General features: G+C 39.5%; 1 protein-coding gene across 3 annotated transcripts in view; it reads right to left on the bottom strand.

Annotated features, from left to right (window-relative positions):
• Positions 1-16,805: 16,805 nt before the first annotated feature.
• MBNL1 (muscleblind like splicing regulator 1) overlaps positions 16,806-19,767 on the bottom strand; it is a 200,187-nt gene continuing 197,225 nt past the window's right edge. For all 3 annotated transcript variants that reach the window (XR_011427423.1, XM_023621122.2, XM_070239135.1), the window contains exon 11: positions 16,806-17,946. The gene's annotated coding sequence lies outside the window, so the exon portion shown is untranslated. The remainder of the gene's footprint in view (positions 17,947-19,767) is intronic.

Genomic DNA, 19,767 nt, shown 5'->3' with positions numbered 1-19,767 from the left:
AAAAAATGTAATTTCCTGACTCTCCAGCTTATCACCATGCAGTCACAGTGGAGACCCTCAGGGGACAAGGCAAGAAAAGCAGCAGGTGTACGCTGTGAGAAATAGACAGTTGTCAGCTGCTGCATTCCACAGGAAAGAGTGAGGCTACAGTTTGAATCCAAGAAAATTAACAAACTACTATTATAACAACAATAGCAACAACAACAACAGCAAAATCCCCAGAGGAACACAACAGAATCCAGAGTTGTGACAATATATTGTCTACAATACCCAGTTTTCACCAAATTGTACAATACATGCAAAGAAAAAGGAAAGCGCAATACATAATCGGAAAAAATGACAAGTCAGTGGGAGCTTACTCCTGGTTGGCCAGACAATGGATCTGTCAGACAGATACTTTAGAGAAGCTATTATGTATTCCAAGAATTACGGAAAAATAGCTTTAAAGAATTAAAGAAACAAAGGTTTGAAAGAACTAATGGAAATGATATCTCAAGAGAGAGATGGTGACTATTTAAGAATGGAAATTCTGCAATACAAAAATTGAAATGAAAAATTTGCCAGATGGGATCAGCATCAGATTGAAAGTGGCAGGAAAAATAGTTGATGATATTTATAAGAAGATCAAAAGGCACTGCCAATCCCAAGAACAGGGAGACAAAGTATTGAAGAAAAATAAATGGAACTTCAGGGTCTTCTGGGATAATACCAAGCAGCCTAACACACATCTCACTGGAGTTCCAGAAGGAGAGGCGAGAGACGGGCAGAGAAGAATATTTGAAGAAATAATGGCCAACCACTTCACAGATTGGTAGACAATAATAACTTTCAGATCCAAGAATCTCAAAACCAAAACAAACAAAACAAAACAAAAGACCCCCAAAACACCACAACCTACACACACACAAAGTAAACTTAAAGAAAGCCACATTAGAGTCAGACTGCTGAAAACTAGAAATAAAGAAAAAAGAATCTTGACAGTAGCCAGAGAAAAATAACGCAAAGAATATAGAGGAATGACAATACAATAAGTCACTGACCTTTTATCATAATAAAAGGAGGCCAGGAAACATAGTTAAAGTGCTGAAGAATCTTTTTCCAGAAAAATTATCCTTAAAAATTAAGGGAAATACAGATATTTTCTGATAAATTGACCATGTGGAAATTCACCTCCAGCTGATCTACAAAAAAAATGCTACAGGACGTTCTTCCTGTGAAAGGAGTTATTCTCTGACTCTAAGAAGATAAAATTACAAATGAATACAACGTGATATCTAGAAAAGCCCCAAAGATGCATAAATGAAACAAGTCGCTTCTGCACAACCTACGGGTCAAAGAAGAAATCACAAGGGAGGATAGAAATGAACTCGAACTGAATGGACAGCAAAGCAAAACCTGTGGAATTTAGCTAAAACAGAAAAAAAAGAGAGCATTATTTCTTCCTTTTACAAAAGAAGAAGGGTCTAAAACCAAAAACCTAACTGTATACCTTAGGAAGATAGGAAATAAAGAGCAAATTAAACCAAAATTAAGTAGAAGGAAGGAAGGAAGAGGGGAAAGAGAGAGGAAGCACGGAAGGAGGGATGGGGAAGGAAAGGAGGTTGGCTACAGAAATTGCTTTGAAGTCTTTAAGTCCAATGTCTGCTTCATCTTGGTGTTTCCCTCTGTCGATCTGTTGATTATTTCTCCCTTGAGACATTCTCATGGTGTCCTGGTTCTTTCTATGTTGAGTATCTTTGGATTGTATCCGGGACATTTTGATATTATGCCATGAGAGGCTGCGTCCTCTAACAATCCACTGGAGAATATTGATTTGCTGTGGTGGTGGTGGTTTCAGAAGGCAACTAACCCAGTCAGGTTGAAACATTGCACTGGATTCCTGTTTTATCCGTTTTTATCACAGGCTCAGAGGTTCCTCTGTTACTAGAAAAGGATGATCTGTGAAGGAAGCTGTCTCTGGTTATCTGTTACAATGCTTGACCATGTGCTTTTTTCTACATTCTTCACTCCCACCCCTCACTATTTAATTCAAAGTCCTGTGGTGAGTTACAAAGAGAGGAACTGAGTTGAAAACAAAAGACTCCAAATAGTTAGTAATAATACTAGCTTTAAGAAGAAAAATTGATTCTGTCAATGAGACGTCAAATGGAATTTAAAAAAAGTTGGGAGGGCAGGAAAATAGCAGTACTCATCTTATTACTGACTCTTCTAAAGAACCTTTCCAAAGACAAGAGATTATGTCTAGACCTCAAGAAAACAAATTATCAATGTACATAGACATGTGAAATTAAAGACATCGATCAAATGGTGTGTTTTAACATATTGAATGAATGACAACATAATACCTGCATTAATTAGTCCTATATCGCGTATTTGAATCATTTTGAGAAAGTGTTTGATTGAAAATAATCCTAAAAATAACAAGCAAAAATGTACGAAAGGGTGAATTTTACTATTTGGTTCTTGTATTTTCTTGGTTTTACTCATATTAAAAAACACAGTAATTAATAAATCGTGTTCTGAACTCAGAAAATTGAATTAGTCATGAGAGTTGAAAACGTCCTAAAAGACTGAGGACAGTTACTATCTTACCACTATCACTTGCACTGTTTTAATGAAATCAATTTTTTCTAACATTACACAATTAAAATTGAAGTTATAAAAAATTTTTTAAAAAGAATAATGATCCCAAATTCCATCACCCTGACACAACTATGACTATTTTGAATTTTCCAGCAATTCTTTCTCCTGGGCATCTGTTTGTCATTTAGCCTTAATTAGTCTACACATAATTTATATCACACTTTCTTTTTTTCTCTAAATCTTACCATGCACAATACCACACTGTCTTCATAACCTTAATTTTAATTGGTACCTAATATGCCAAGAAGAGATGACACTACGGTTACTGCAAAAAAATTTTTGTTGAGTAATTAGACTGTTGCCAGTTTTTACTCGATTTAATAATACTATTATAAAAATTTGTATCTATGTTGATTTCCCATTTTTCGATAATTTTCTAAGTGGGAATTCTCAGACGTAGAATCAACGTTTAAAAATTAACATTATTTTTTATATTTTTTGAAAAATATTATTTAATTAGTATTCCAAAATGTTGCCTTTTATCAGCAATGCCCTTTATCAGCAAAGTTACTTTCTTTACTGTACTTTTAAATTATTGAGTACCGTCTTTTTGAGAGTGATTCATTTAATAAATGGTAAATGGCATCTCAGTGTTGTTGCATTGAACATTTCATTGATTACTAATTAGGTTTCATTTTTTTCATTTTTTTATTGTATTGTCTTTTGAAAATTGTCTTTTTATGCCCTTTGTCCTTAGGAATGAGCTCTTTATAGATTTCTTTGATGCTAAGCAACCAAGAAATATTTGTAATCATTTTTTTTTAATGGAACTTGCTTTGTTGTTTTTGTTTTTTTAAGATTGGCACCTGAGCTAACATCTGTTGCCAATCTTTTTTTTCTTCTTCTTCTCCACAAAGCCCCCCAGTTCATAGTTGTATATTCTAGTTGTAGGTTCTTCTGGCTGTGGCATGTGGGACGCCCCCTCAGCGTGGCCTGATGAGCGGTGCCACGACTGCACCCAGGATCCGAACTGGCGAAACCCTGGGCCACTGAGGCAGAGCGCACAAACTTAACCAGTCAGCCATGGGACCGGCCCCTGTAATCATTTTTTAATAATCAAGTGAACAACTTTTTAAAGCCCTTATCATCTTATTTTCAGCAATTCTACTTTTTGCTTATAGAAACCAGCTCTCTGTGAGTTCAGTTGCTGGACATACATTGAGCATATAGCAGAGACCAGGCACTTGACCCACACTTTAGATTATCTCATGTAATTCTTTTTGTCAGTCTGTGACATAGGTACTGTTATTATTACCAGATTAGAGCAACTGAAGAGAAGCACAGAGAGGGTGAATTACCAGAGGTCGCACAGCAGGTGAGTGCTGATGACAGAACGAGACCCCGCCACCACAGGCCTCAACCATGACAAACCATCAAATCCAAGAAGTACTTATAAAAACAACCTGTGAGAGGAAGCTGTCAGAGAATGGCCTGATTCATCCTGTCACGTTTCTGAGCTTTAGCTCTAGCCCTGTGACCAGAAAACACGCAGAGAATGGGGTAAAGTTTACCTCTCAACATGACTGAATAGCCGGAATTATAGACATTTTCATCATTATCTGTGTGAATCCACAAAGGGGACAGCGATGCAGTAAGAGCTGGCCTTCCATTAATCCACCGTGGGACCACAGGAAGGCATTTAAGACCTCAGAGCCACAACGTCCTCCTCTTTAAAAAGGAAAGACAGCTTTCCTTGGACTAAATGAGATTATATATATACACAATAGCTGCCCAGTGGATAGTTGTTGTTTGGTTTCCCAGACTTGATTTGGGTGTGCATGCCTCCAGATGACTTGCTCAGGCTCTCTCATTCCTTAGAGTTACTAAACTGCTTAATTCTTGCCAAGACTTTAATTGGAAAAACAATCCATTTCAGATTCTTATACCTTGGACACTTTCCAGTGTAGACTAAATTAGTCTTTGTGCATCTCTAGACAATTTCATGTCCTCCAGAATCTCTGTACTTTGACTATATTCGCTGTGTAAATTTCTGAAATAGGCTTAAATAATTGATTGAGGAAAAGAATAAAGAACCTCACGCTGTTAACAAGATTAGATTCTGACTCCGTCAAGCCTAATTACCTCCCTGAAAAGTGCTCTTCTGTCCTTGCTGGCTTCTGCCTCTTAAAACAATTAACTGCAGCCTTGAGTTTTGTTTCTGCTCATTCCTTGTAGGTTCTATCTTCAAAGGAAGTATGGACAGCAGATTATCACTTTTTAATCCAGCACAGATATAGGCACTATTATATGACATTAGTACTTTTTCTTTGGAAGTAATTTGTTTTGTAGAGTCCTTAATAATATGATTTCATGATTTAGCTTAAGGAGATGCCCAACAAAACAGATGTCTACCCTCCTGTCCTTTATCAGCTTATACTCCATTGCCTTCTGCAGGTAGATTGGAAGTTATTTGGTCTTTCTCACATAATCACACTCTTTCTTCAGATATAACTAAAGTTACCGCATTTGTGACCTTTAAGAGCAGCGTAATTTCCGAAATGTGCCACACTGAGGCGCTATCATGAGTCTATCTACTTTCCTTCATTCAATAAGAGGTGACGGAAGGAATATTTGAGATATGTAGAGAATAAACGGGTTAACTAGAGATATTGAAGGCTGGCTATTTTTGAATGACACAAATATTTTATTGTTTAAAAATGCTTGGCAGTGCTAATCTTATCCAGGCTGTTTGGTATTTCTAGTCCTACTGCGATGGATAAATCATTTGGAAGACACAACTCTTAATAACCTTTAACAAGACCTCAAACTGTAAAGTGTCAGAATTATTCCCTGAATGTAGTTCTTCCTCCTGCTTCTGCTGAACATTTATGTAGCAATGAAATGTTAATAGCTCCTAAGAGAGTTGGCTGGTTTTTATTATAGTTTAGAAGGAACAATTATTTCTCTGAGAGCCTAAGATTTAAATTGGATAGTCTGTCCAAAGACCTCAACCTCAGAGACTTCTCTGGAAGTAGAATGATCCAGAAAATCCACTCTGGATAGCCTTTCAAAATTTCATCTTTTCTAAAGAAACTACATTGATGCTGATGACAAAGAAAAAAAAAGATTGGAATGTTCTTTTCTTGACTGCCGTATATGAAACGCCTCACTTCCCTGGATCTCCTCATTTATCGCCTCTCAAAATCCACTTTTCTTGGCCGTCCTGTGGTTAAATGTCATCCAGTGCATCTGATTCACACAATACTTTGTCCACAACAATCTGGCTACCTTGCACCAGAGTTGACAGAGGCAATTGGTGGGACTTCCATGTGTAACAGTGCCACGTTCAGTTTTTAGGTCTAGACTTCACCAACATTTGTTTTTATCTCATCTACTTCTGCTCTTGATTTGATACTGACTAGAGCCAGGCAAGTGCAAGAACTCCTGTGAACCCGCCCCTATCGCTGCCACAGTCCTCGAAGACTCCCTTCTGTACCCTGTAGCGATGGGGGTCGGGGGAGACAGGGTTTAAATCTCACTCACCTTTAGAAGAAAAGGAAAACTTAGGTGCTGGTGCTACTTTAAAAGTGATTCTCTCTCTTCTCAGAAGCTCTTTAGTTTCCAAAATGTCTTTTTAGCTGCTTGACTGTTTACTATTCACTCTACGTGTGTCTTAAACATGGACTCGGGACAAATATTTAGATTACTCAGATCTCTTCTTTCCTTTCACGTGACTCTTGAGATCTATTTCTGAGAGTAGGGTTACAAGAATATGTCTCCATAGAAATTCAATCTAAATATAAAATCTAAATATTTGCATATACTCAAATGTACCTACATATTTATTTTGGTCACTGCACGGAAGGAGATGGACCCACAGCCCATATTTGGTTTGAAGTTGAGACTGATGATGCCATACACACACCCAGAGAGTAGGAAGAGGTTTATTACTCACGTAATGAGGCTTTGGGGAGAGCAGGTCCAAAAGTGATTCAGGAGAGCAGGGGAAGGAGATTGGCTGGGGTTCTACAGTGCTTGGTGGGTGGGGCTCTAGAGGGAATTCCCACGTGGCTTGAACTTTCTGCAAGAACCAAAAGAGGGAAACCCAGGCCTTCTTATCAGCTTGCCCAGATGTGGGGCAGAAGGGGACAAAGGAGGGGAGAGGCTTGAAGGTTGTCAGTAGGCAAACATCAAAAAATGGAGTCAGACTCTTATTAAAATATTTTGTTGTCCTTGCCATCAGTTCTACTCTGACCCCTGGTGAGCCCTGTGGACAGCAGAGTGGAACCCTGCCTGGGCTTTGTGCACCATCCTCTCACCTTCCAGGGCTTTATTAGACAATGCTCCACTGCTGATGACAGGGTTTTCCTGGCCAATTCTTTTGGAAGTAGGTGGCCAGGTCCTTCTTCCTAGTCTGTGAGCTCCACTCTAGCCAGTCCACCATGGGTGACCCTGTAAGTATCTGAAATCCCAGTGCCATAGCTTTTAGCATCACAACAACACATAGCTGCCACAGTATGACAAACAACCGGGTGGTGTGGTCCCTGACTGGGAAACAAACCCAGGCCATGGCGCTGAGAGCACTGAATTTTCCTGCTAGACCACATATTACAATATGACACCTGCACAAACACACAGCACAGATGTGAATACACCTACCTACACGTGCTACCTCCTTTACCTCATCTTCCCGTAAGATTTCTGGGAACTGCCAGGACTTAGGCTCCAGTGATCACCCAGGCTCACAATTCCTGCTCCCTCATGGTTCTGACTTTCGTCTCATCTCCCAAGGCTGTTTGTGTCTCTGCACTTGGATTGATCAAGTTGCAGAATTCAGCCCTTCTATGTGACTGAAACAATAACTTACAAAAGACCTCTGCCTTTGTAGCAGAGCACTCTAAAAGTTTGATTATTCAGAGGGCAGATTGCTATCTCCATTGGTAGGAATTTGCCACATCTCTTAAAAACCAGAAATGCCTACTTAAGTTTGGGCTTTAAATAATTAGTAGTTTTTTCTCTAAAAGCAAAACAAAAGCTGTCCCCATTGATTCTATGAGATTGTAAATCTAAATAACCTGGTAAACATACACACACACATACACGTCGACACGTGCAGACAAATGCTGGCACCTAGTTTGCTGGTCTTGTCGGCTTCTTCATCTTGTTGACGTTAAATGAGGAAACTTTACACAGACTTTTCCTAGACTCAGGAGACTCAGAAATTCTGATAATCCTTCTGAAAAATGGACCCGAACATCACAAAAGATCTCTCCAGATTAACTTTTATCATTTGTATAAAACTCATAAAGTTAATAAAACAGTTATAAATCAAGTTAACCAGAATTCGAAATTGACCAAGACCAGGGACATTTGTCTTGAGAATCTTAAAGTTTTCTCAAGATGTCTGGAGTCAGAAGGACCTCCTTTGAATTCTTGGTTAATTATTAATGTGTATTTGGCAAGGCATATGTCCTCTCTGGGCCTCAGTTTCCCCATCTTCTAAATGGAGTTAAAAATACCTACCGGAATAGGTTAATTGTAGGAATTAATTTAAATGAAATGATTTTCAAGAAAAGCAGAGCACCTTGTTTAGTTCACAGTGACGCCTAGTATGTAGTGTTACTATCATCATGGTGCCGTTGCATTTTCTGGCTGACACTAAAACTATAGGATATTTTTCTATGCTTCTAAAAATACATATTCTTCTAAACTAATGTGTCCTCTCAGTAGCAAGATGACTTTTAAGCCCGTGTGGTTTGTACATGTCTTAAGTGCGTTCTTTATACTTATAGTTTTCTCATTTTTTCTTTTAATGCTCAGATGCCCATGTTACAAAGAAGCTGTCACCAAAAAAGGGAAATAACATATCTTTTTCTTGTTCTGAAAATGTTTCTATCACAGGAAATACAATATTTTATGGAGAATTTATGTTATATATGTTACAAAGCTTTTATTCTAAGGTATATGCCAAATATAATTGAACTTAAGAAAGTTTTCCTTTTACAAAAGCCTCTGCAAAAAGCTCCAGACCAGGTAAGGCTCCGATAAACTGAGAGCATTTGATGTTGGTTGTTCTCTAGGCTTTGCTTCCCACCTTCACCCCAGGGTCTATCCAGGTGGACTTCGGCGTGGCTATAGAACTTCTCAGAACCATTTGAGGATGATTCAAGAGCTGAGAAGACCTGTGGACCATCAATCTCTTCCAGATTCCGGTGATTGCCAGCCTTGCTGATGTTCTGCCACAAACGATGTGAAAGCTGGAAACAAGAAGTTTATGAGGGTGTTAGAAACAAATTGCAGCATCTGGGGACCATATAGTGGGGTGCAAGAGCAGCCAAGACTTCTCAATGTCCAAGAGAAAGGGGACAGAAGACAGAGAGAGGGAATGACTAATGTAAGACTGGAATGGGTTCCTTCAGCCACAATGAGGGCATCTGTACAGTGAATGTGTGCAAAACTGTCGTCACGAGGAGGTGGTTGAGAACGCAGTTGTCACAGAAGAATGTGGACCAGACAGCGAAAGCTCAATCACTAAATTCACTATGTTTTCTGGGAGTGAGGAGAATCAAGTGGGCTTAGTTTTTGTTCTTTATTATTTTACATCATGCAGAATGAGGGCTTTTGTACAAAGAAAATTCATTTGACAGAAAAAATAAAGGTGCATTTTTGCAGACGTGCTATACCAGGAAGGTTGGTCCCAGGGTAAGAGAGTCAGGATTCTCGGCCAGACCTTTTGTCCCAGAGCCAAAGTCAGGAAAGTCCAAGTAAATTACATATTTTCTATCCCAAAATTATACCAACTTTCAGAACTGAGGCTCCCAGTAATTTAACTCCTGTTGTTTATTCTTCTACATTCTCCATGTTGAATGATTTCATCTACCAAACAAACAAATTATATGTTTAGTAATAAATTCAAATTTCCAAATTTTAAACTAAAGTATATATAGCAAATTTTTGGTGCTTCTCATCAGCTTGAGTTGCTCGAATCCTTCCTGGGCCAATGAAACTTATATGTGTTAACATGTTTAGTCTTATCACGGAAAAGAAGAAATCATTTCCTCTTGGAAAATTGCCAAACTCCTAAAATCCCAACCAAAGAGTGGCTAATATCAGTTCTCACTTTGAATGTTAAGGAATGGTGCAAGGTGCGTGGACAGTGAGTAACACATTCAAGTTCATGTAGCTAGGAGATGGTATGCAGCCCAAAAGAAGAGAGGTGAAGAGGATAGACTACTCTCATTACGAATAAGTAGAATCCGAATCTAAGAAAAGAATTCAAAAGTGTGTTTAAAACTTTGCAGAGCCATCTTGCTTATCCAAAAATACATCAAGTAAGCCAAGAGGTAGGAAAACTTCAGTGCAACGTTTGTGGGGCATATTCATAATCACGTAACTCACTGTTCCCTATGCAATATCTCATGTGACAAAATTTCCCTCCTGTGAAAACTTGGCTTTTTTTTTAAGACTTGACTTTTTTTTTTAGAACAGTTTTAGGTTCACAACAAAACTGAGAGGAAGGTGCAGAGATTTCCCCTATAGCCCCCGTCCCCACACACATACATAGCCTCCCCCATTATCAACATCCCCCACAGAATGGTACGTTTGTTACCAAGGATGAACATATACTGACAGATCATAATCACCCAAAGTCCTTAGTTTACCTTAGGGTTCACCCTTGGTGATGTACATTCTATGGATTTGGGCAAATGTATAATAATATGTATCCATCATTATGGTCTCATACAGAGTATTTTCACTGCTCTAAAAATCCTCTCTTCTCTGCCTATTCATGCCTCTCCTCCCTCCAGTTCCTGGAAACCACTGAACTTTTCACGGTCTCCATAGTTTTGCCTTTTCCAGAATGTCATATGGCTGGAATCAGCTCGGCTTTCTTCACTTAGTAATGCGCATGTAAAGTTCTTCTACGTCTGTTCATGGCTGGATACCTTATTTCTTTTTAGTGTTGAATAATAGTCCATTGCCTGGATGGACCACAGTTTACTTACCAATTCATTTACTGAAGGGCATCTTGGTTGCTTCTGAGTTTTGGCAATTATAAATACAGCTGCTATAAGCATCCACACGCAGGTTTTTGTGTGGATACAAGTTTTCACTTCTTTTGGGTAAATACCAAGATGCATGATCTCTGGATCGAATATTAAGAGTATGCTTAGTTCTGTAAGAATCCAGCAAACAGTCTTCCAAAGGGACTGTGCCATTCTGCATTCCCGCCAGAATGGATGAGAGTTCCTGCTGCTCGACATCCTCACCAGCATTTGGTGTTGTCGGTGTTCTGGAATTTGACCTTTCTAACAGGTATGTAGTAATATCTCATTGCTGTTTTAATCTGCGTTTCCCTGATGGCATGTGATCTGGAGCATCTTTTCATATGTTTACTTGCCGTCTGCCTATCTTCTTTGACAAGGTGTCTGTTAAGGTCTTTGGCCCATTTTTTAATTGAGTTGTTTGTTTTCTTATTATTGAATTTTAAGAATTCCTTGTATATTTTGGATAACAGTCCTTTATCAGATGTGTCTTTTGTAAATACTTTCTCCTGGTCTGTGGCTTGTCTTCTACTTCTTGCCATTGTCTTTCCCTGGGCACAGGTTTTTAATTTCAGTGAAGTCCAGTTTATCAATTGTTTCTTTCATGGATCAAGTCTTTGGTTTTGCATCTAAAAAGGCATCATTATACCCAAGATCATCCAGGTTTTCTCCTATGTTATCTTCTTGGAATTTTATAGTTTTGCATTTTACAGTTAGGTCTATGATTCATTTTAAGATAATTTTTGTGAAAGACATAAAATCTGTGTCTAGATTCATTTTTTTGCATATGAATGTCCAGTTGTTCCAGCACTACTTGTTGAAGAAACTATGTTTGCCTCATTGTATTGCGTTTGCTCCTTTGTCAAAGATCCGTTGACTATATTGTGTTGGTCTATTTCAGGGCTCTATTCTTTTCCATTGATCTGTCTATTCTTTTGCCAAAACTACACTCTCTTGATTACTGTGGCTTTACAGTAAGTCTTAAAGTCTGGTAGCATCAGTCCTCCCACTGTGTTCTCCTTCAGTATTGTGTTGTGTTGGCTATTCTGGGTCTTTTGCCTCTCCATACAAAGTATAGAATCAGATTGTTGAAATACTTTTCTTTTTTCATTTGAGTAATTCAAGTCAGTCAAGCTTTTCACTTTGGTTGCCTGGAAAATCAATGTAAAGTATATCTGCTCAGTCACCGGAATTCTGTTCATTCTTATGGTTGGAAAATTTTATGTTCTCTTCTAAGTCTTGTTTGTCCCCTTTTATTTAATTTTATGAATCATAGCACTTTAATGAGATAAACATAATCATGAACCACACAGTCAACCCAACTTTCATAAGCCCCGTCACTCACAGTGATGGAGACCTCCTGGACAATAAACTTGAAAGCTAAGGATATGATTCTCATTCTCTCCTTCAACAAACTTGTTTCCTTAGTAATCATTCTGGCTTAGGAAAGGAGTCACTATTCTTCACAAGAGAAAAGGGAAAGCAGACTGCTGGGTGATCATCCTTTTCAAGTGGGATGTTGGCTTCCAGGCTCATACTGATGAAGTCCTCAATAACCCTGATTTCCTCTGCTTGAGCACAGTTGTTGCATTGAATAGATTCCTCACATTCTGCTCTTTAAGACTGCCTTTCTCTTGGTGTGGTCTTGAACCTGAGTTGATCCTTCATTGATAACTTGGGAATATGATCCAAAACCACACAGCAAGACATGCAGAACAGACAACTGCTTGAAAAGCTTGTTTTGATATGTTCTCTTTCCTACAGGACAGAGCAAATTCTGTGCAAATATCGAACACTGGTGAACTATTAATATTAAAAAAAGATTGATTTACTTATTTTCTCAATTAATATCTGAGTTCCTCTACTCAATGTAAACTTTCTTGTATGTTTCTTCTTTATTCCTAAGGAGATAAAATAGCTACTAATAATAGCTAACATTTTGAGAACTTACTGTGCACCACACACTGTACTAAGTACTTTGTATTTATTTCACTTAGTCTTCTTAACAATCCTATGAAGTGTTGGTGTCATTTTTATCTCCTTTTCAGATGAAGAAACTGATGCACAAGAATGTTATTTTGTTTTCTAGATCATAACCAAGTAATTGGAAAGCAAGAATTTGAATCTAGGAAGAATCTGAACTCTGTTTTCTTAACCACTTATTAAATGGCCTTTAGTCTCAAACTATTCTTAATGGCTTGAATGAACTTCAAGTAGTCCCCAAAGAATCAGGACTATTATCTAAATTCACTTGTGCCTAAGTTATACACATGATCAACATTGATTGACATTTTGCATGTCATTTCAACTTCTCTGAAAACCCTTCCTTGGAAAGCTCATGTTCACCCTTCAAGGCTGCCCCAAGTCCCCTTCTCAGTGAAGCCTACTCTCCTCCTCCAGACCTCTCCTCTTGCCCTGTCTTCTGTACTTTCTTGGTAACTTGTTCACGCCTTGTGATAGAACTTAACCCCATTATTACAAGACTTTCTTTAAAGCCGCCAGATTATTCTGTTTCTTTGGTACCTGGTAGGTGCCAAATATATTTTTCTGAGAAAAACACATTGAAATTCTTCAAGTCAAAAAAACTCATCATTCTGGGAAGAAATTCTAAGAGAGGAATAGATACAGAATATGCTTTTTGGAACAAGAGGAAGAATAAATGCATATAATTTATGTATAACTAGCACAAGTTAAACTCAAGGGATGGAAGAATACTGTTGAAGCCATACCTACTTCCCAACATACAGCAAGAGACTTCTGAAGAAAATATCCCACAAAAGAAGAGAATTCTCCAGAATACCTTTCCACACTTGACGAGAATTGAGGATCTTCACAGTGCATTGCCCGTCATCAAGGTAAGGCCCCAGATTTGGAGGACTTCCTACATCGCATGAAACGCCAACACTAACATCTGCTGGAAATGCACACTGTCCGCATTTCCTGCAGTCGGCTAAAAAGCAAAGAAAAGTGCACAGAGACAAGATGATAAGAAATGACCCTAAAACTACCTCAGAACCCAAATGAAGAACGAATATATCAAAAAATGTGACTTTGAACAATCTTGGGCATTTCTTTTATTGAGAACATAATCTTGGCAAACGAATCCTTTAAGCTAAACATGGCCATAGATTTATGACTCTGAATTACTAATCCTTGTATGAGCAACCTTTAGCATGGTCCCCTAAATATATCTGATATGTTTTTAAAAAGCAAAATAAGATCGATATCTCGGCATATGAGGGATTCAATTAATTTCCACCTCACGTTTCATAAACATCATGGTTCGTGCCCTCTGCATGCGGAGGAGGCCGAGTCATCTCGAGGCCGCATTTCTACGGGTGTGGAGAACACACTCTAACGAGCAGTTTGTGCTGGGGTTTCTCCTCCTCCCCCTGCCCTCCTGCGTCTGCTCAGCTCCCTCACTGGTAAGACTAATGAGGTGTTTTGGGAATAGTCAGCCTGAAGAATATACTTGCCTCCATTTGTTTATTTATAAATTTTAAATACAGTCAGATGTAAAATATTTCTTTTTGCACTAGTTTTCCTATTTATTGAAATTTTTTGGTAAGAGACAAAACTCTGTGACTCAAAGAAACTTTGTCTTATTTTTCAAAAAAATCTCTCCAAAACCTGTATGTTTAAAATTGTTCCTTGTAAAAATTTAACTCCTAGCTTCCTAGCATGAGACTTGCATGTTCTAAACTTACCGCATGAGTTTTCTTTTCGGGAAAATAAGGTATTTATTTTGTCTCTTTTTGATTTTTATCTCTTTATTATAAAATATAACAAGTATACAGAAAAAGTATATAAAACACAAATGTATATCTTACTGAACACTCACGTCACCATCACTCAGGTGAAGAAATCAACATCGCCCACAGGCCTACAGACCCTGGATGCCCCCTCAGTTACACTGCACACGCTGGCTTCCCGTTCTGTTTCCATCTCTATGTACACACCCCCAAATACAACAGTGTTGCTGGGGTTTTAATTGTATATAAATAGGGCCATCGAGCACGTATTCGTCTGTGTTTGGCTTTGTTCTGTCAGCGTCCTCTGAGTTCTGTCCATGTTGTTGCGTGTAGCTGTGATTTATTTTCACTGCTCAGTATTATTCCATTTTGTGAATATGTCAATCACCGTTTGTTCATCCAATCAATCATTTACAGTTTGGGGCTGTTTCTCATTCTAGTGCTTCTGTAAGCACTCCTGCGCATGCACGGTGGTACACATCATCACGTGCTCCAGGCGTCACCATGCCAGCAGCATCAAGGTGCTCTCCAGAAGGGAGAGGTGATGGCCCAGCAAGGCGAGGACAGCGAGGCCATTCCCATCCTGAGGGCGGCCCTGAAGCTGGAAGCTTCCGACAAGATGTCCACACAGGGCTCTGCAAGCTGGTGAAGAAGCTCATGACCCGGGGAAGTTTGGAGACTGCCCTGGACGGGAAAATACCTGGCGACCCCAGCCCGCTATCTGCCAAGTGTCCTGGCAAGGATGGGGGTCCATCCCATGGAAGTGGCTGTTTGGAGCCACTGCTGTTGCCTTAGGGTACGTGACTGTCTCTGAGGTCATCACGTCCAGGAACTGATCACCCAGGCAGCCGCCACCCCCTTGCACACAGCACTCCCTATCTCCCCCAGGCTCCCTGTCCACTGCCCTGTCTCGCCCAACCCCCCCTCTCCATGTAGGGGTAGGGGTGGGGTGGGGTTTGGGGGTGGCATGGCCCAGAAGCAGGAGAGACTAAGGCTCTGTAGGAGGAAAGTGAAGCAGGGCCCAAGTCCCAATCCAGCCAGAGGGAGGAGGCCCTTGTTCCTCCAGACCCAATTCCCACTCCCTCTTAGTGCCTGCCACCCCTGTCCAGGTTCCCCCAGCCCCAGTCATAAAGAAAGCCTCCCTCACTGCACAAAGATTGCAGACCCACAACAGCAAGATGCAAGCCCTCTTAAATAGGCCACCTGGGCTTGGACCTCCCTGTTGGCCTGGCTGAAACTTTCCCGGAACCGTGCTGCCGTCTGAGCCTCTTCCCACCCCATTCTCCTTCCTTCCCCTTTCCTTCTCAGCTGTCAGATCTGCAGGGCAGCCGATGGTTGATGGTTCTTCCACTGTCTCTGGCTCCCTCTTCGATAGGTCTCTTGCATTTAATCTGTCTTGGCATGTGCTTCCTAGAAGGCCCTAAGTACTTATCATCCTAATTCTGACCATCTCGACGTCTCACAGCCAATAGCTGGTTTTCCTGTTTCTAGTTTTGCCTTCATAAATCCTCTGCAGGTGGCAACCAGAATGTTCCATCCATCCATAGCTGCACTCTGAAAGTATAAATGCTTTCCTGATGTCTCTGTGTGTCCCTGTGATCCCATTCCAGCCTCACTCTCCAGCTTTCCCCTTTACCCCTCTCTGCCTCATGTTTTATGATAATGACATCCAATTGGTTGAAGCCTTCCACTCATGTCATGTGTCATTTCCTCTGTGCCTTACAAGGTGGACTTTTCTTCTTGGGATGCTCTTCCCTCCTCTTTGCTTAGATGCAACTGCTCACCTGGCTGGCACCTCTCCTGAAGAACATCCCAGATCACCCCAAGCTAGATTTAGTGCCTGACCCCACCAGTCACCCTACCCCCTCAATGCTTCTAGGTCTCAGATGTCTCCACCTCTGTACCCTTCTCCCAATCAGAGCTGACCTCTGTCCAGGCAGCAGCAGGGCCTCGCTCGTGTTGTCTCCGGGTGCTCACTGCTTGCACGCTCTCAGCCAGAGGCATTCGGTGAAGATTGTTGTTAAATGGAAAGCAATAGACTCTAGCAATTTGTTGGTTTATTATCTTTAGGAACTCTTAAAATACAAAATAATTGGTGAGTTTATTCAAGTGTTTTGCAGTTATTAGAGGACGTGGTATTTGTCCTTCAGAGATTGACGCCGTAAGGCCCGGGGTTTTCGTCATTCTGCTGTTCTGGGAACCTCCACCAGAGGGTAGGGAAGAGAAGGAGACAAGGTTAGGTCAGAGCCAACCCATCTTTTCTTGAAAACAATGCTGCAGGAAACTATAGAAGATGTTAGTACTAATGACTCAGTTGTGGTTTGCATTTTGTGGTGATCTGGTTCATTCTTTCACCCTTATCTATTCATAGTTGAAATAAGACTAGTAACTTACGGAGTTTTGGAAAAAGGCAATGAGGTAAGCATTTTAGTAATCTCTCATATTTATTTTAAAATTTGGTAACCATTTACCCATGCATGTAGTGAGTATGCACTTGATATTAGCAAATCAGAGAATTTAAGAAGCTATCCAACTATGCCAACACATCAATCAAGTTAAAGAAACAGCATCATCAGATTTTGTGGGACCAAAACACAGGTGATTATCACATTTTTGACTTATCAGACTTAAGGTTGGGGTATGGTGCCATTATAGAAGGCAAATAGCAATCTTCTCCTTTATCCCTGTGAGTATGGCGATGCCTTTAGTCAGTACGTGACACTGACCACCAGAGGGAAGACTGTCAAGTTGGGGGAGTTTGCCTCCAGTAGACTTGTCTTCTGGGCTCCTTCTCCTCCATTTCTCCTTAGGGACGAGCAACTTTTCTCTCCTTCCTCATGACAGTCTGAGCAGTCCTTCAGCACGCCAGTCAGCACTTTGCATTGTGGCTATCAGCTGACACGTACAACTTGCCAATTCTCCTTGGGCTTCTTCGAGCACAGAGCCTGGTTGGAGTCATCATATTTCCTCCATGTCTACCACATTGCATGGCACAGATTAGCATGCTCTAAATTCTTACAGAGGAAAGAACAGGAGAAAAAATGACGAAGAAAGGGTGGAGAGAGGGATGGAGAAAGAGAGGGAAGAAAGAAAGTAAAGCAATACGAATTTGTCATTTTTCCACAAAACCTCTTAAAGTATTTAAATTTCCATAACTATAGAATGAAAAATTTTCTCTCTAATTCAGGAGTTGTTAATTAGCAGTGAACAGATGGGAAAATTGTCTGTAGGGGAATGAAGTGGCTTCCCAGACCCTTTTAAGTCATGTCAGATGAAATAATCATTCAATATACCTTTTCATAAGGAGAGTTCTACTGGGAGCTGAGAGAGCCAAAAATAGCGATTGGAGCTCAGAGCCTTATGAAATAATATAAAGGGAACAGCAGGGAAGAAAAGGAAATCAACTCATTAAAACAAGATAAATATATTAAAAAGTCTTCAGGCTGTAGGTATATGTTCTGTACAAATCAATTTCCACTGCAATTCTTGTAATTTGTTCACAGGTAAATGTCTTATGTTCCTCCTATGTTCTGCTGTTGATGCTAATTAACACAGGTTTGAGGTGCCTGGGAAAAGAAACAAATACAGTTCATAAATGAAAACAGTTCACAGATGATAGGGAAAGACATTTGCATTGCAAGGCAGCAGACTCTCAATTTCAGATGTGGAAATATTTTAAAGGTGGTAGAAAGATTGTGGAGGAATGTTGTCTCTTTCACCATAGACTCCTTAATAAGAGCATCTTCATAAGGTATGCCACCCGTGTCAGAAGATTCCTTCCTACGTTCTCCTCTCCATACATAACATTAGGTAATCACGTTTTTGTATTCAAGAAGGGAGAGAAGTTTTAATTAAACACATTCTAAATTACTGTATTTAGTGGTACAGTAAGGGAGTTCAGAGTGTGTTGTGGGCTGGGAAATACCAGCTCATTTCTCCACACTATTTTTCAAAAAATGGAAGACATTAAAATTCTATCGATCTTTCTAGATATTCAGTGGTTGCATTGTTTTCACAATCTGAAAAGCAGAGTTGGATAGAATGTTCCTGATCTGCATTTTTAATAGAGGCTAAGAGATAAATTTAATTAAAATTCAAGTAAACGAACATTCAACCAGTGCCTACCAAATACAAAACTTGGTGCTAGGTACTGAGTGCCACACAGAGATATTTATCTCTGTGTCGTCCTGGTAAGAAATACCTTTCTTTGGGGAAACTCAGATTTGTAAGCAATGAACCTGTAACATTAGGAAGAATAAAATAATAAGTACTGGAGTAGAAGTAAAGCAAAAAGGCCCGAGAAAACTGAGTAAGAAATAGTTACTGTCGCCGTCACCGTGTCAGGAGGGACGAGAAGAAAGCTTCTGGATGCAGGGGCATTTCATTTAGCAGAAAGGGTGAGTCAGCATTCGACAGGAAGGACGGCTGGGCCCCAGGTAAGGTCACGCTCCTTTACCTCAGTCAGGCCTCTGCTCCAACGTCACCTCCCTGGTTAACATCGCTCCCCTCGCCTCTGTCTCCCTGGTTAACATCGCTCCCCTGCTAGCGCATCTTGCTAAGGTTTGCTGCACACACTTAGTTGTCTCTTTCCAAAAAATTGCAATAAATATATATGAACCAATTTTGATGACTTAGGGCATCTTTTGGAGGGCAGGGGAAGTGAGGAGATAACCACCCAAATAGATAAATCGGTTGATGGTTGATTTAAAATAGAAATTTGTGCTGTAAATAAAATGCAAATAGCAGATGATATCACATAGAAACTAGTTACAATTTTAGAGAACGAAGACTAAAGATTATACAAAGAGGGGTTTTATTAATGTCCTTTTACTATTCTTCTTTAAAAATATATATATTTCACTGATTTGGCAAGACATTTTACATAATTTTCAACCGACAGTGACAGGTAAAGTGCAAATTTTATAAGACATTTTAATATTCTGAATTTGGCAAACTGACTCACTCAAATGGGTGAATGGTCTAAGAAACAACGTAGATGAATTCAAAATAAAAAATAAAGGGCAAGGTTATGAAGTAATTTAAAGTAATAAATGTTTGCTAAAACAATTAGAAATTTTGAAAACCTAGAAAATTTTAAAAGTCTCCTATAATCCTACCACTAAAATTACTTTCCCACGTAATGAAATCATTTTTGAAAAAATGCTTTTTAAGTACATAACACTCTATACTACTTAGTCATTTCTAACTATTAAAACAAAGACTGTTCTTGGTTTTTGCTATTATGCTATGAACATATTTATTCTTAAATATATTTTCAATATTCAGATTACTTTTTAAGGATAAGCTGAGAATGAATAGGGTAGTCATATGATTGTGCTCAAGAAGAGAAAGTATTTTTCATTTAAGCCTATTCTAAATTATTTTGT

This window comes from Equus caballus, chromosome 16 (assembly GCF_041296265.1).
Source record: "Equus caballus isolate H_3958 breed thoroughbred chromosome 16, TB-T2T, whole genome shotgun sequence".
Taxonomy (NCBI): Eukaryota; Metazoa; Chordata; class Mammalia; order Perissodactyla; family Equidae; genus Equus; species Equus caballus.
Note: the sequence above shows the minus strand (reverse complement) of the source record. Positions and strands in the feature narration are given on the sequence as shown.